Source organism: Ornithodoros turicata, chromosome 2 (genome assembly GCF_037126465.1).
Source record: "Ornithodoros turicata isolate Travis chromosome 2, ASM3712646v1, whole genome shotgun sequence".
Classification (NCBI taxonomy): Eukaryota; Metazoa; Arthropoda; class Arachnida; order Ixodida; family Argasidae; genus Ornithodoros; species Ornithodoros turicata.
The window spans coordinates 1,459,762-1,476,680 of record NC_088202.1 but is presented as its reverse complement, the minus strand read 5'-3'; the positions used below and the strand labels follow the sequence as shown (position 1 = coordinate 1,476,680).

At 44.9% G+C, this 16,919-nt stretch overlaps 1 long non-coding RNA gene across 12 annotated transcripts in view; it reads left to right on the top strand.

Annotated features, from left to right (window-relative positions):
• The first annotated feature begins 12,633 nt into the window (after positions 1–12,633).
• LOC135385145 (uncharacterized) overlaps positions 12,634–16,919 on the top strand; it is a 67,439-nt gene continuing 63,153 nt past the window's right edge. For 10 of the 12 annotated variants that reach the window (XR_010420319.1, XR_010420313.1, XR_010420312.1 and 7 more), the window contains exons 1-3: positions 12,640–13,086; positions 13,459–13,629; positions 13,745–13,979. This is a non-coding gene — a long non-coding RNA (uncharacterized LOC135385145). Of the gene's footprint in view, positions 13,087–13,458; positions 13,630–13,744; positions 13,980–16,919 lie in introns of all 12 variants that reach the window. The other 2 variants (XR_010420317.1, XR_010420318.1) reach the window with 2 other exon arrangements.

Sequence of the window (16,919 nt, the reverse complement as noted above, 5' to 3'; positions counted from 1 at the left end):
CCAGGAGTACCACGCAAAATATTTCTGCTCTGTGGAGTATTATAGCCGCGCAATCACATTTACAAAAGCAGTCTGAGAAAGCAGTTGCTGACACACGGCACGGTCCTCGTGTGAGGGGGGAGAGCCCTGAGCCTTTTCTCTTTTTTCTTCTCAGCTCAAGCGCTCCTTAGACATGTCTGAGCTGTGCCGCTGTATGTCGTGAATCACGTTCCATGTCATGTCACGACGTCCTCTCGGTCTGCGACGCGCTCGTTTCATGATGAGATTATTTCTTAACGGTATGCGGTACGGAGACCTTGCACTAGCTCTGTAGGTCACCTGCCTTCATCGTTCTTTCGCAAGAGCTCATCTTATTTGTTGCAGGACACTCCGCAGTGAAAAAACGAAAAAAAATTGGGGGTCACGGCAGTGCTCTTTAACATGCCTGGAAACCCTGCCTGGTCTGACAAGCGATCGAAAGTCATCATGCAAAATATTTTCACTCTGCGGTCTTATAGCTGCAGAATGGAAGTTACAAAAAAAGCAAAAGAGAGTCGGAGGAAGCAGCCGCAGTCAGCCGACATGATCCGTGGATGAGGTGGAGAAGACTCAACCTTTTCCTTGTTTTTTTTTTTTTCCTTTTTTTTTTTTTTTTTTTTTGCTGATCACGCCCCACTTACATGTACATGCTTTAGCTGTGCCACTGGTCACGTGCTGGGGAGTAGGATACGTCACAATGTCCTCTAGTTCTGCGATGCGCTCCTTTCAAGAGGCGAGGAGTGTACGGAACAGAGGCCTCGCTCTGTGGGTCACCCATGTGTTGAATGTAATGAATTGCAGCTGTGCTATATTCCACGCACTGTGACATGACTGGGCTGGCGCGATGTCTTGTCAGTGTCTCATAACTCAGTCCAGAAGCGGTATAACTTTGTCACCATTTTGTTCACTTCTTTAAGTGGCCAGCACTTGAGACTAGAAAGCTGTGAAAAAACATAGGTCCCTATGCAGGAAGACTCGAACGGTTGAAGATACAAGTTTTATTTTCTCCGGAACTCTCTTCCTAGGACACAGACCTCTTCTGTCTGTCTAAGCGTTGCAAAGTTTGAAATGACTATTATATGTTCATTAACTGCACAGCAGTTGTCACCTTCGTTGGTGCTTAAGACATAGCCAGACAGTTTTACCATTCCGTACTCTGGTCCATAGAATGAGAAGTTACCACAAGTTAGACACAAGTTACACAATTTGCGTTATTCAAAGAATACCAACCACAATTACCTTGCCACTTTCACTTGAAGCTTTCTCGGTTTGGAATTTTTTTGCTTGTCCGTTTTGTGCCACAACCTTTGTGCTACACATGAAAAGGGTGAAATGTAAAAATATGAAAGAAAAAAATCTGTGCCTTCTTGTCCCCCGTTTTCATTCATCACATAAGTAAAAAAAAACGTTGCCCATTTTGAAGGAATATGTTAATTTATATTCAGTTATCTTTGCTTTTCCTTTTCTTCCCGTTAACTATCATCCTGATTACTTCACTCGGTAATTTTATTTTTTCAAACACCAAACCAAATTGTTGTACTGACAACCTAAAGGCACAGTGTCAGCAATGAAATCACGGATGGTGAACATGACTTTATTCAAAAATAAGCTACTGCATTTAGTGTAGCACAACACGTCTGAAAATTTTTATGGTCCTGACTTTGGATTGCTGAAGGACTAAAAGTAGCACAGTAGTTACGTCTTCTCAACTTGCAAAGCTTGTCGACGCTGCCTTCCGTTCTCCCAAGCGCCCCTATTTGATGAGAACGCGCTGGGTAAAAGTACTTGGAGCACAGTACCAAGTATACACATTGAAAAGTACTTAAAATAAGATACAAATACTCATTTCAGTATTAGATACTTTAAGTACCTCCTAACACAGAATATTTGTTACAACAAAGCAACATTCACATATTTCAGCTCCGTCTGAAACACTGATGTGTTCATTTATATGTACATAGCATATGCAAGCTGGAAAGATGTCAGCGCAAGTGCATGAAGGGTGTGGAATTCTGGTGATCTGCAATACAAAAATTGGGCAAAGAAGTCATGGAGAGGTACATCAAGCACTCAGATATATAACTGATATAGGTGGAACTACTATACACATAGAATTGTAGCAGAATTTCACATTCATAGAGAAGTTAGCAAAGCCGCAGTATCAGTTTAATGATTCCGCTTTATGTTCCACATCCAAGCGTGCTGTATTTTTTGGATAACAGGTGAAATGAAAACTAGATTATCAGATCCTTCAATACCACAGATATCTCATACAAAACCCGCGCTTCGAAAATATATATACATTTGAAAGAGGCTAGAAAATAATCCAGAAGATGTATCCAGATATGAATCGGTAATCCAGAAGATGTGGGTTCGAATCCTACAGTTGTCTAACCTTCTCAGTGACTTTCATCTTTCATAGAAAATATATCTTGCTTTTTGCGTAGTACGAATTTGCAACAATATATTCACTGGATAACTAAGATGATGATGCGTCGTAGAATCACGGGCGTATGAAGCCAATTCAGAGAAACATAAACTACAACAATCCAACGTGCATGAAAGTGCAGTACTTACTTGTGGAAAGGTACTCCTTCTCCTCTGTCCCACCTTCGATTACAGTCCTCTACGGCGCATTTGCATGGCACGTTCACATTATTGCCGCAGGAAACCGGAAAGCAAACGCAGATGATTGCCGATAAGGAATGTTTTGCAACGGTTTTCACAAACAGCGCCTTGAGGCGCTAATTAAAGTTACCTTGGCGCAGCTTATGGTCTGACAGCCACAAAGCAGAAACCGAAACTTGCATTGAGGTGAACCACGTCTATCTAAATAGAATAGTAAAATGCACAGTACGCAACTCATTTCTGTTTCTAATCGTTTTGTTCGGTCATCTACGCAACTTTTCTTTGGTATGAGCAAGAGAAAGCAGGAAAAACGGAACTGTTAGTTGAGATTTCTTTCGCCAAAACTAGCGGGATGCATCAACTCCGGTCGGACAACTCGGGGGCACAATATGGCAGCCTCCATCATTTGACGGCGATTCTGAAGGAGTTTGGGTCACCTGGGCGAAATTTGTCGAATAGCGGGTGTATTGTGGCGCCGCCGCTGTCGTGTGCGGAATGAAGAACGTAAAATATGACAGCATCAGCTACGTTATTTTTAACGTCAGCTGAAAAGCGAGAATCTTGCATGGGAACGTTTATCCTAAAGCGTCCACAAAAAACCACGTGCAACAACGAAACTCTCATATTTCTCATCTAGAGGGAAAGACAGGAGGGCGAAATTTGTCGAATAGCGGGTGTATTGTGGCGCCGCCGCCGTCGTGTACGCAATGAAGAACGTAAAATATGACAGCATCAGCTACGTTGTTTTTTTACGTCAGCTGAAGAGCGAGAATCTTGGAGGGAAACGTTTATTCTATAGCGTCCTCCAAAAACCACGTGCAACGAAACTCTTATATTTGCGATCTAGAGGGAAAGACAGGAGGGCGAAATATGTCGAATAGTGGGTGTATTGTAGCGCCGCCGCTGTCGTGTGCGGAATGAAGAACGTAAAATATGACAGCATCAGCTACGTTATTTTTTACGTCAGCTGAAGAACGAGAATCTTGCATGGAAACGTTTATTCTAAAGCGTCCTCCAAAAACCACGTGCAACGAAACTCTTATATTTCCGATCTAGAGGGAAAGACAGGAGGGCGAAATCTGTCGAATAATGGGTGTATTGTGGCGCCGCCGCAGTCGTGTACGGAATGGACAACGTAAAATATGACAGCATCACTACGTTATTTTTTTACGTCAGCTGAAGGACGAGAATCTTGCATGGAAACGTTTATTCTAAAGCGTCCTCCAAAAACCACGTGCAACGAAACTCTTATATTTCCGATCTAGAGGGAAAGGCAGGAGGGCGAAATCTGTCGAATAATGGGTGTATTGTGGCGCCGCCGCAGTCGTGTACGGAATGGACAACGTAAAATATGACAGCATCACTACGTTATTTTTTTACGTCAGCTGAAGGACGAGAATCTTGCATGGAAACGTTTGTCCTAAAGCGTCATCTAAAAACCACGTGCAAAAACGAAACTCTTATATTTCCGATCTAGAGGGAAAGACACGAGGGCGAAATGTGTCGGATAGTGGGTGTATTGTGGCGCCGCCGCAGCCGTGTACGGAATGAAGAACGTAAAATATGACAGCATCAGCTACGTTATTTTTAACGTCAGCTGAAGAGCGACAATCTTGTATGGAAATGTTTATCCTAAAGCGTCCTCGAAAAACCACCTGCAACGAAACTCTTATATTTCCGATCTAGAGGGAAAGACAGGAGGGCGAAATGTGTCTGATAGTGGATGTATTGTGGCGCCGCCGCAGTCGTGTACGGAATGAAGAACGATATATGACAGCATCAGCCACGTTATTTTTTACGTCAGCCGAAAAGTGACATCCTGCATCCAAACGTTTATCCTAAAGCGTCCTCCAAAAACCACGTGCAACAACGAAACTCTTTTATTTCCGATCTAGAGGGAAAGGCAGGAGGGCGAAATTTGTCGAGTAGTGGGCGTATTGTGGCGCCTCCGCTGTCGTGTGCGGAATGAAGAACGTAAAATATGACAGCATCAGCTACGTTATTTTTTACGTCAGCTGAAGAGCGAGAATCTTGCATGGAAACGTTTATTCTAAAGCGTCCTCCAAAAACCACGTGCAACGAAACTCTCGTGTTTCCGATCTAGAGGGAAAGACAGGAGGGCGAAATGTGTCGAATAGTGGGCGTATTGTGGCGCTGCCGCAGTCGTGTACAGAATGGGCAACGTAAAATATGACAGCATCGCTACGTTATTTTTTTATGACAGCTGAAGAACGAGAATCTTGCATCGACACGTTTATCCTAAAGCGTCCTCCAAAAACCACGTGCAACAACGAAACTCTTATATTTCCAATCTAGAGGGAAAGGCAGGAGTGCGAAATTTGTCGAAGAGTGGGTGTATTGTGGCGCCGCCGCTGTCGTGTGCGGAATGAAGAACGTAAAATATGACAGCATCAGCTACGTTATTTTTATCGTCAGCTGAAGAGCGAGAATCTTGCATGGAAATGTTTATCCTAAAGCGTCCTCCAAAAACCACGTGCAACGAAACTCTTATATTTCCGATCTAGAGGGAAATACAGGAGGGCGAAATGTGTCTAATAGTGGGTGTACTGTGGCACCGCCGCAGTCGTGTACGCAATGAGGAACGTAAAATATGTCAGCATCAGCTACGTTATTTTTAACGTCAGCTGAAGAGCCAGAATCTTGCATGGAAACTAAAGCGTCCTCGCATGGAAACGCAAATGTCTCTAATGTGTCTAATAGTCGGGCGAAATCTGTCTAATACACTGATCTCTATGTATAGGAACTGTGCGACAAACTGGTGGCGCCGCGATGCGGCCTTCGGAGAAAGTACCTTGCGTGATAGCCGCCGGGTAGCCAGCTTTGTTTACATGTGAAGTGCGGGCATCTTTTTTTGCCACAGCATCGCTAACTGTGCCAGCACCTAAAAGAACTCTTCATTAGGGACCAGATGCTTCATTTCTCGTGATTTCTACGCTTCCAATACCACCGAGGTCACTACACTCGCAGCGAATAGCGTTTGTGACGCGCGTTCGGCCATTACATGAGGTGTGCACAACATGAGCGAATATATTCTATTTCTTTTGTTCTAGTTTCAATGAAACTGAATGAGGACCTGCAAAATGGTCAATGATTTACAGTTGCCACTTTCGTGACGGTGAAACGCCGCTGGATGCTGTATCACCGTCAAATGCACCGACATAACGGCAGCCTATTTCGATATAATGATTGAGGTGTTTCATCGCCAGTACCCAGAGTCGATATTGCTCCCGGTATGACGAGTCTCACAGTGAGAACAGAAGTTCTACGTTGTCCAAAAGGTTTAGTATTTACTCACCGACCATTTCACAGCTGTCGTCCCGCAAGCCTACGGCGGTAGCCGAGGTAAAAACTCATACACTTTCTTCTTTGAGGATCTCTTTAGCGTTATTGTATCTGAAGATACTGGAAAAACTGCAGTACAATTTCAGGCAATAAGTTGTGACCCCACGTGTTTATTTGTATGGATAAAACGGACGCACGATATAAATTTCAGTGACGAAGCTATGTGTGTGCAAAGACGACGGAAGGGATACAAGACTCAGTCAAAAACATGATATTACAAATGGCTGGAGTCAGAGGAATACACGTATATAGCCTTCGCTAGCAAGCCAGAATTTTGTGAGGATTCAAATAACCATCCTCTCGACGTATCACTTACAGGTGTTTTGACCGGACAGACGCGAGTGGCTGTTCTCCTTCCGTACTGTTAGATGCATTATAAATACGGTGGTTGCTTCTGTGCAGTTTGTCTCCATTCTCTTCGTTCGCGCCCCAGAAAGGTTCCACATTATTTGCACTTCGAAAATTAGCCCTTCTCATTACGGCGGTCGCCACGAAAGATACGGTTCCACTTGAGAATGCATAGAACGGGCGGCGTGGTATCACGTCGGATACGTCCAAGACCGCCACTGACGGCGCTGTCGCGACGGAGCAGCGCGCCCCCTTTAGGTGTCGCACGGTCCCTATAAAGGCTGGATTGCGCATGGGAGAGGGGCTCGTGGGGGAGAGGCGTGCATTCGGGCCGCCATGTTGGGAGGCCCTAAAACGCAGTGTGCGCCCATAGAAAACAATGGGAGGAAACGGAGATTGTGAGTATTTATTGCGCTGCAGGCGTTGATCGTTGTTTGTCATCACACAATTTTGTAAGGTGCCAGTATACTGATGTATCCTAACAGTGTTTCACAGGTGTCCTGCCGTTCGATTCTTAATTACGTTATGTTTTGCATTCCGAAACTAGACCGTCACGGCAGTGCAGCGCTGGGGATTGTACTACAGTACGTTTCCCAGCCAATATTTCAATAAGAAACGATGTGAGGTTAACAACAACCATGTATGTAATATCCCGTGCTGCGTTCTGGACAAAAATTGTTCCATAAAGAACGGTCCGGGATGATATATACTCGCATGGCAGAAAGAGATCGTACTGTAGAATCACAGCCGTTGTCTTAGTCGTGTATGGGTTTAGTATGATTTATATCAAGCATCGCCGCAGAAACAGTCTTTTAGTAAACGACAGCGGTGCTTTGCCTCGCAAATATGGACACACCGAAGCAGCCCTAAATACTTCACGCAATTAGATCACGCATCGTTAGGACAGTTAATCAGGTAGTGATGTAAGCTTAATCAATTAAGTTACTTAGAAAGTGGTAACACCTCCTTGAGACACAGGACTTATCTCTTTTTGAAGTACAGCCCGTCTATGTTTGTTTGCTTCTTCCTTTATTTGTTCTGATTATTTGCAGGCGCGGTTGTGCAATGTCCTTCTCCAGCACTCACACGCTTTTGTTGAATACAACTGCAGCGTGAGAAAAGCTGCTTGGGGACGGGGTCCTGCTATCCAGTGCCGACTTTTTCATGGTTGTTATGTGGAGCATGTTCCAAACAATGCAGCTCCACGTATGGTCTTCAAATTGCAACAGGACTATTCGGACGTTGAAACAGTTGTGATTTTGTCATTTTGGCCCTCGTGTACCCAGTCTGTGAAACGCAAACAAAAAAGTCTAACACGATATGCTTTTGTAATGAAGATCACTGATGATGAGTAAAGAGAATATACGAGTTCAAGTTTATTCAATATTTTATATCATTCATTATATTATTCAACATTTTATGTCAAGTTTATACAACATCAAGTTTATTCAAATTCAAGATTTATTTCTTGCACTTATGCGTTTCAGGATACAATGAACGTGCAGGGAGGTCACAAAAGGCTACATTTATTGTTTTGTGACCTTGCTACAATGGCAATATATATTTTAGGAATGACAATGGTCAGGTATGCTCTCTAAATTTGTAGCACTCAATTTTAGGTTGGAATGAGCAATGAATAGCAACTTCCCCACTGATATTTTCTCATTAATGCTAAATTTTAAATTTAATGTGATCGAATATGTGATAATATAATAATAATATATAAGAATATAATACGTGATAAATGAATGTGATCAACAGTAGATGTAAACAACATGAGTAGCCAGAGAAGTGCATTCTTAATAAATAATTGTCTTCTTATAGCGTATATGTGCATGCCTATTAACTGAACAAGTTTTAATTTCTGAGAGTGTACTGTAGAAGCTGCTTAGATCTACAACAGTTCATACAAGGTATTATATACTGTGAATGCCTTTAAAAATCCCATGTGACACATATCCCTTTACTTTCTGGAGATGCTGTGGTAGTCAAAGTTTGCGGGCATTACGCAGGTTCTGCACCCATTTCTTGAGTATATCGAGGCAGCTGTGAAGTAACCTGCATTGATGATGATTATTCCAACTTTTATGGTGCATCGACAACAAAGGAAATAATACATCAGAACATTGGTTTGGGTGCATCCAGTTAAAAATGGATATGTCGTTTAATAAATGCATTGGACAAGTGTTAAAACATCAGCTTAAAACATGGTTTACAATCCCTGTATCTTCTAATAATTAAAAAGATTAAAAACTATTCTAAAAAGAATATGGGGAACTCTTCTAAAAAGAATTATAATCTCTAATTATTATATTGCTGGGTTAAGGAGCCTAAAGTGTAAGGTGTGTTTCTGATGTGAACATGTAAGAAAATATGTAAAACTGAGAGAGGCTAACCACAGTGCGTGCACTGAGGTTGTTCCTTCCTGTAAAGTAGAAACCAGTGGATGAGGAACGTGATACTTACCTGTACACCCAGCCGTATCACACTGCACAGATTATTCACTGGGCAGCCCTCATGACGAAACCTGTATTGAGAGACCACTTTTGCCTTAAAACTGCTACAAATAGCACGACACGCTACAAATTATTACTATCGTAACAAGCTGACGATACAGCTCAGACACAAAGGCGTTATTCAAGTGGAGGAGGAGGAGGAGGAGTGTCGTTGGGAGGAACCCGAGAGGTCTGCCTGCCTGATTAGGCGGCATGTTTCTTGGGAAGGGAAAGATGGTGGACAGGAGGAAAGGGTGAAGTGGAAGACCGAGCGGAATCCGCTCGTGGGGAGGATAGCTGCGTCCATGGGCCGACTTCAGGGGAACTGTGCCGGCATACGCCTATTACACATCTGAGGGAAACCCAGGAAAAACCCCAGGCGGCACAGCCGGCCCGCGGATTCGAACCGCGGACCTCCCAGTCTCCAAGCGCACGCGTTACCGCTGCGCCACCGGAGCTGGTCGTTATTCAAGTCGCGCCACACCACCGAGGATTCTTTGTCTCAAATCAAACCAAGGCACAAAACAATACCAATACATGAAAAAATGTGACAATCGTGGTCTTATTATGACGTAATACCGAACTTGTGCGCGAAGGTAATTCAAAGAAATGAATGTGGCACTTGCTTCCGCAGAGAACACCGTGTACCATGCTAGCAATGCATGCAAAAAAGCGCTCGAGTGTTCGCACATATATTGATGACAACACTACCTGTGTAGCGTAACATGTTCTTTCAAGCATATTATGCACTCAAACTGTATTTGCCGCCGGGTAAAATGCAAGTGTGCTCGATTGAACGTCGGAAGAGCGATCACGCAACCTGCATCCAGTGCTCGTTTTGGGCAAAAAAAACACTTCATAATGGTCAAATAAATGTACAGAATGGACGCCTATTTATTCCTTGATGAAGAGTGACTCACCTGTATAAGTTTAGGCCCTGTAACCTTGCCAGTACGGTTGGTACGACCGTAATTGCAAGAAGTTGCCATGATCGCTGCGGCGGCTGTTGTGGGCACCGTAAGATGGCGGCCGGTTTCTTCACGCTCGCGCTCCCTATCCGCGATCCAGCCTTTTACAATCGAGATCAGTGGTCTAATAGTGGGTGTATTGTGGCGCCGCCGCAGTCGTGTACGCAATGAGGAACGTAAAATATGACAGCATCAGCCACGTTATTTTTTACGTCAGCCGAAAAGTGACATCCTGCATCGAAACGTTTATCCTAAAGCGTCCTCCAAAAACCACGTGCAACAACGAAACTCTTATATTTCCGATCTAGAGGGAAATGCAGGAGGGCGAAACATGTCTAATAGGGACTGTGCGACAAACTGGTGGCGCCACGATGCGGCCTCCGGAGAAAGTACCTTGCGTGATAGCCGCCGGGTAGCCAGCTTTGTTTACATGTGAAGTGTGGGCATCTTTTTTTGCCACAGCATCGCTAACTGTGCCAGCACCTAAAAGAACTCTTCATTTGGGTCCAGATGCTTCATTTCTCGTGATTTGTACGCTTCCAATACCACCGAGGTCACTAGACTCGCAGCGAATAGCGTTTGTGACGCGCGTTCGGCCATTGCATGAGGTGTGCACAACCTGAGCGAGTAGATTCTATTTCTTTTGTTCTAGTTTCAATGAAACTGAATGAGGACCTGCAAAATGATCAATGATTTACAGTTTCCACTTTCGTGACGTTGAAACGCCGCTGAATACTGTATCACCGTCAAATGCACCGAGCAAACGGCAACCTATTTCGAGATAATGATTGAGGTGTTTCAACGCCAGTGCCCAGAGCCGATATTGCTCCCGGTATGACGAGTATCAGTGAGAACAGAAGTTCTACGTTGTCCAAAAGGTTTAGTATTTACTCACCGACCATTTCACAGCTGTCGTCCCGCAAGCCTACGGCGGTAGCCTAGGTAAAAACTCATACACTTTGAGGATCTCTTTAGCGTTATTGTATCCTAAGATACTGGAAAAACTGCAGTACAAGTTCAGGCAATAAGTTGTGACCCCACGCGTTTATTTGTATGAATAAAACGGACGCACGATGTAAATTTCAGTGACGAAGCTATGTGTATGCAAAGACGACGAAAGGAATACAAGACTCAGTCAAAAACATGATATTACAAATGGCTGGAGTCAGAGGAATACACGTATATAGCCCTCGCTAGCAAGCCAGGATTCTGTGAGGAGTCAAATAACCATCCTCTCGACGTATCACTTACAGGTGTTTTGACCGGACAGACGCGAGTGGCTGTTCTCCTTCCGTACTGTTAGGTGCATTATAAATAAAGTGGTTGCTTCTGTGCAGTTTGTCTCCATTCTCTTCGTTCGCGCCCCAGAAAGGTCCCACATTATTTGCACTTCGAAAATTAGCCCTTCTAGTTACGGCGGTCGCCACGAAAGCTACGACTCCACTTGAGAATGCATAGAACGGGCGGCGTGGTATCACGTCGGATACGTCCAAGACCGCCACTGGCGGCGCTGTCGCGACGGAGCAGCGCGCCCCCTTTAGGTGTCGCACGGTCCCTATAGTGGGTGTACTGTGGCACCGCCGCAGTCGTGTACGCAATGAGGAACGTAAAATATGACAGCATCAGCTACGTTATTTTTAACGTCAGCTGAAGAGCCAGAATCTTGCATGGAAACTGAAGCGTCCTCGCATGGAAACGCAAATGTCTCTAATGTGTCTAATAGTTGGGCGAAATCTGTCTAATAGTGGGTGTATTGTGGCGCCGCCGCAGCCGTGTACACAATGAGGAACGTAAAGTATGACAGCATCAGCCACGTTATTTTTTACGTCAGCCGAAAAGTGACATCCTGCATCGAAACGTTTATCCTAAAGCGTCCTCCAAAAACCACGCGCAACAACGAAACTCTTATATTTCCAATCTAGAGGGAAAGGCAGGAGTGCGAAATTTGTCGAAGAGTGGGTGTATTGTGGCGCCGCCGCTGTCGTGTGCGGAATGAAGAACGTAAAATATGACAGCATCAGCTACGTTATTTTTATCGTCAGCTGAAGAGCGAGAATCTTGCATGGAAATGTTTATCCTAAAGCGTCCTCCAAAAACCACGTGCAACAACGAAACACTTATATTTCTGATCTAGAGGGAAAGACAGGAGGGCGAAATTTGTCGAATAGTGGGTGTATTGTGGCGCCGCCGCAGTCGTGTACGCAATGAGGAACGTAAAATATGACACCATCAGCTACGTTATTTTTTACGTCAGCTGAAGAGCGAGAATCTTGCATGGAAACGTTTACTCTAAAGCGTCCTCCAAAAACCACGTGCAACGAAACTCTTATATTTCCGATCTAGAGGGAAAGACAAGAGGGCGAAATGTGTCGAATAGTGGATGTATTGTGGCGCCGCCGCTGTCGTGTGCGGAATGAAGAACGTAAAATATGACAGCATCGTTAGCGTTATTTTTATGTCAACTGAAAAGCGAGAATTTCGCATGGAAACGTTTGTCCTAAAGCGTCTTCCAAAAACCACGTGCAAAAACGAAACTCTTATATTTCACGTCTAGAGGGGAAAACGGGAGGGCGAAAGTGGGCGAAATGTGTCGAATAGTGGGTGTATTGTGGCGCCACAGATAATTTGGAAGAAAAAAGGGAGCAAAGGGAAGGATATTCTGGGTATTTCGCACAAAATACTATTTTTTAAAAGCGCGCCAGAGGTGAGCACACGCCGACAAAAGCGGATGCAAAAAAGCATAGGCTGGCTGCTGCGGCTGCTGCCGCTGTTACCAAGGCTGGCAACCTGGCAACCCAGGCGCTGGCTACTGGCGGCGATGTGTTTGTGTGTGTGTGTGTGTGTTCAAGTAAATGCAGCCGGTGTTATTTACATGTATTGGAATCATGATTGGAATGAAGGTGCAATTGCCCGTTGTATAAAACAACCGAGTTTCGAAATGTTACGCGAAGTTTTTCGAATGGGGCGAGTAAAGCTCGCTTGCTTGTAATTTGGTGTTGCGTCGTGCAAGCATTTTGAAACTGTTCATCATGACAGTGTAACGTACTTTCAGATTCTTGCGTGGGTCTAACTATGGTTTAAGAAAGAAAGGGAGGCATTGGTGAAATAGAACCAGCAGATGAAGATGGCACACGCACGGCCCTCCTCGCTACTTTCGCTATTCGTTTCGAGCTCAGTTTTACCTCAGTTCCCTTCACGTCAGACTATGTAAAAGTTGGTGATCCCTATTCCTGCGGTGGAACTCTGGATGGGTTGCTGCGAACAAGGTACTGTTTGCTTGTGCTCGTGCACCTTTTTGCACGATGTGAACATTGCAATATGAGGACCAGAGCTTTAGCTTGACGCGGCGGTTTGTTTTTGATGTTAGTAGCAAATTACTTAAAATATCTATTGCAGATTCGAGTTTAATGTTGACGCTCCTTGTTTTTTGCCCAGCGCTTTTGTTGGTATGTTCTCTCCCAACAGCTAGTCTGCGTATGTATTTATTCAACGCTGTTGGCTGCTTGTTGACAGTCACGGTAGGAATGGTTGATTGTGTAGTACGAGGTACAAAAACATGGGACCTGGGGTGAAAAAAAAAAGGAAGGATGTAAATAACGTCTGGCATTTTGACAATATTTGTGTATTCCTTGCTGCAGACACTGTAAAGCGTGCCACTTTTCCATAATTCTGGTGGAACATGACTGCAAACACAGCCGAGGATGGTGGCAACTTGTTAGACTGGTACTAATTGCTCAGGAACACGGTCTTCCGCGAGGGATGCTAAATGTGGTGTGTCGAGGTTTCGGCGCACGTTGAAGAATCCTCAGGTGAGCAAAATTAATCCACAGACCCGACCACTGTGGCGTCACTCATGATCACCATTGTGTCACGATGTGGAGCCCAGAATTATTATTATTACATAATAGCAAAATTACGTTACAGGTTTGCTTGCATCCGCTTGACTAGTTACACTCCACATCGAGAGCCACCAATGAAGTGTTGCTTCTGAATGCTGTTGTAACCAGCCTTGGTTTATCAGTTCGTAGCATACCCGCCTGCTGATCACTAGGTTGTGGGTTCTATCCTGGCCGAGGACACAAGCAGCTTGGTGGCGGAATGCAAGTTGCTTCGACATGAGCTTCGAAGTTTATCTGCGACAGTTGCTTCGAACTTGTGGGTGAGCAAAATTAATCCACTATAGCGTCGCTCACGATCATAGCTTTCTGGCAGCACGAAGCCACAAATTTTGATAATTATTTAGTGTTGTTGTAGCCGTTGGGTTGTATCGTACAGTGTCAGAGAAGAGAAACATGACTGGAATGTTGTTGATTAGATGTACGGAGGAAAGCACACGCAGACGGGAGTTATATAGAAGTTTGAATTTAAAGTTCCGTGTGTCATAGTCCAAAGCGGCAACCGTCACAGCATGAAGGGGCATCTTGAAGTGTTTGCTATACGTATTGCGTACGAACTAAAAGGACAACAAAACATGTGCACACAGACGTGCACGACGAGCGACGGACGTGCTGGCATGCGTCAGCATGAATATGTGTCACACAAGGGATAGTCTGGCCCGACCGCCAACATCAACCAAGCGGCATAGGGGGCGCTAGTAACATGCACCCAACTAAATAGATACATGACATGCCCCCTTTTTTTTTTCTTTGCTAACAAACCCCTCAAGCTTTCTCTAGCTTTAAGATACTACATAGACATCAGTCCAACAAAAGTTAACACTGAAGTTAAGAAACAACTCCAACGATATTAATAACTCTAAAACGTACTACACCCAGTTCTCAGTAAACTCTCAAACACAAAAACTGCAAGTTTCTAGCCACAGTCATAACCCTGAAAATATCCAGGACGTCGCACAACTCTTCCAGACCTTGTTACGCGAACTTCAGGTTCCAGATGCACAGTTACAGTTTCCTTTTGAGACGACGCACCCTGTGGAGATGATACCGGCAGCCCTGCTGTTTCTGTTGGCTCAGCATCCTGTGTAGACGACGGCGGTTCGGCCTGCTCCAACAGGTTGTCCTGCTGTGGAACTATAGTCTCTTGCGAAAGTGAAGAATAATACTGCTCTGCGCCCCTTTCTTCCTCAGCGCCACTGTCCACCTTACATGGCCTCAGATGATATCCATTTCTTCTACGGACACCACTACTTGACAACTTCACCAGATAGCTTCTTGGTTGGGGTCCAACCTGTAGAACGACTGCAGCCGTCCACTTGGTACCTCGCCTTACCCACACAGGTTGTCCTGCATCCAGTTGAGACAACTGGGCACTTCTTCTATCATACCGGTGCTGCTTCTGTCTCAACTCTAGGCCTTTCTGATGGTCTTCGCAGGGGTAATTTGGCTTGTACAGGGTCGGAAGTGCTGGCAGCGATGTTCTAACTCTTCGTCCCATCAACATCTCGACAGGAGATGGCAAGTGTTCTGTCGGTGTCGCACGATAATTAAGTAGAGCAATATGAACATCTTGTTCATCATCCAACGTTGTCGTCAAGGTGGACTTAATGGTCTGCACACTTCTCTCCACCAGTCCATTGGATCTTGGAAAGTGAGGGCTAGAGGTTATGTGACAAATGCCCCACTCCTTGTTGAAGGAAGCGAACAGTGCAGAATTAAAGGGAGGTCCATTGTCGGAAATCACCTCAGACGGAATCCCGTGGCGTGCATACATGGACTTCAAAAAGTTTATGACACACTTGGCGGTCACATTTGGCATTTCCTGCAACTCAACATACTTGGAATAATAGTCAATGACGAGTAGATAAGTTAATCCTTGGTGATAGAAAAAGTCAAGGGCAAGCTTCTGCCATGGCAGTGACGGTAAGGGTACACTAAGCAGTGTCTCTTGAGGGTTGCTCCTGTAGTTTACTTGGCATGTCGTACACTGTTGTACCTTGCTCTCAATGTCTCTTGACATTCCTGGCCAGTATAGGGCTTCTCGTGCCCGTATCTTGGATGCTACCATACCTCGATGACCTTCATGAAGTCTGTGTAGGGTATGTTCCCTGCAACTCTTGGGAATCACCAAACGTCTTCCTCGGCAAAGTAAGCCTTCCTTCACGTGCAACTCATCTCTGCAATCCCAGTACAGTTTTGCTCCAAGCTGAACCTGCTTACGACACAGTGGCCAGCCCTGCTGGCAATATCTAACAACTTGCTGCAACGTCTCAGCTTTCGCTGTTGCACCTCTGATGACGTCCAAAGTAAGTGATGATGCTTGCACAAGAAGACACAATGAGGCTGGTACCTCACAACTCGCCTCCCTAGTCACTTCCTGCAGTGGTGCCCGCGACAATGCATCAGCAACAGCAAGATCCTTTCCAGGAACATAAACAAGCTGCGCTTGATAATGTTGCAGTCGCAGTAACAGTCTTTGCAATCTCGGTGATATGGAGTCGAAAGGCTTTTGCGAGAGTCCGACTAGGGGCTTATGGTCTGTCTGTACTTCAACAACCCTACCATAGGTGAAATAGTGAAAATGCTCTGCCGCAAACACGACTGCCAAAAGTTCTTTTTCTATCTGTGAATATCGTTGTTGTGTTTCCGTCAGCGACACTGACGTATAGGCTACAGGGTGGTCATTTTGAAGAAGTACAGCGCCCAATCCATAAGAGCTAGCATCCACTGACAGTGTCACCGGACAGTTCGCGTCGAAGTATGACAACACAGGAGCAGTCACCAGAAGTTGCTTGAGGTGTTTAAAACATTGTTGACAATTTTCATCCCAGACCCACTCAACGTCTTTCCGTAGCAGCTGCCTTAGCACACGAGTACTTTCTGACATTTTTGGAAAAAATCTAGTGAGGTACGTCACCATTCCGATGAACCGTTGCAGCTGCTGCTTACTTGTCGGCACAGGATAGTCCGTAATGGCCTTCACCTTCTGTGGATCAGGCTCCACGCCTTGCGATGTCAGCACGTGGCCAAGGTACTTAACTCTTTGCACTGCTAGCTGTAGCTTTTCCTTATTAAGCTTCAGGTTTGATTTCCTTGCCACTTCAAGAACCTTTCGAAGCTGTTGGCAATGCTCCTCCATGTCTCGAGACGCCAGCAGAATGTCGTTAAAATATGGGTGAACGTCTGGAAGCTCAGCAAACAGT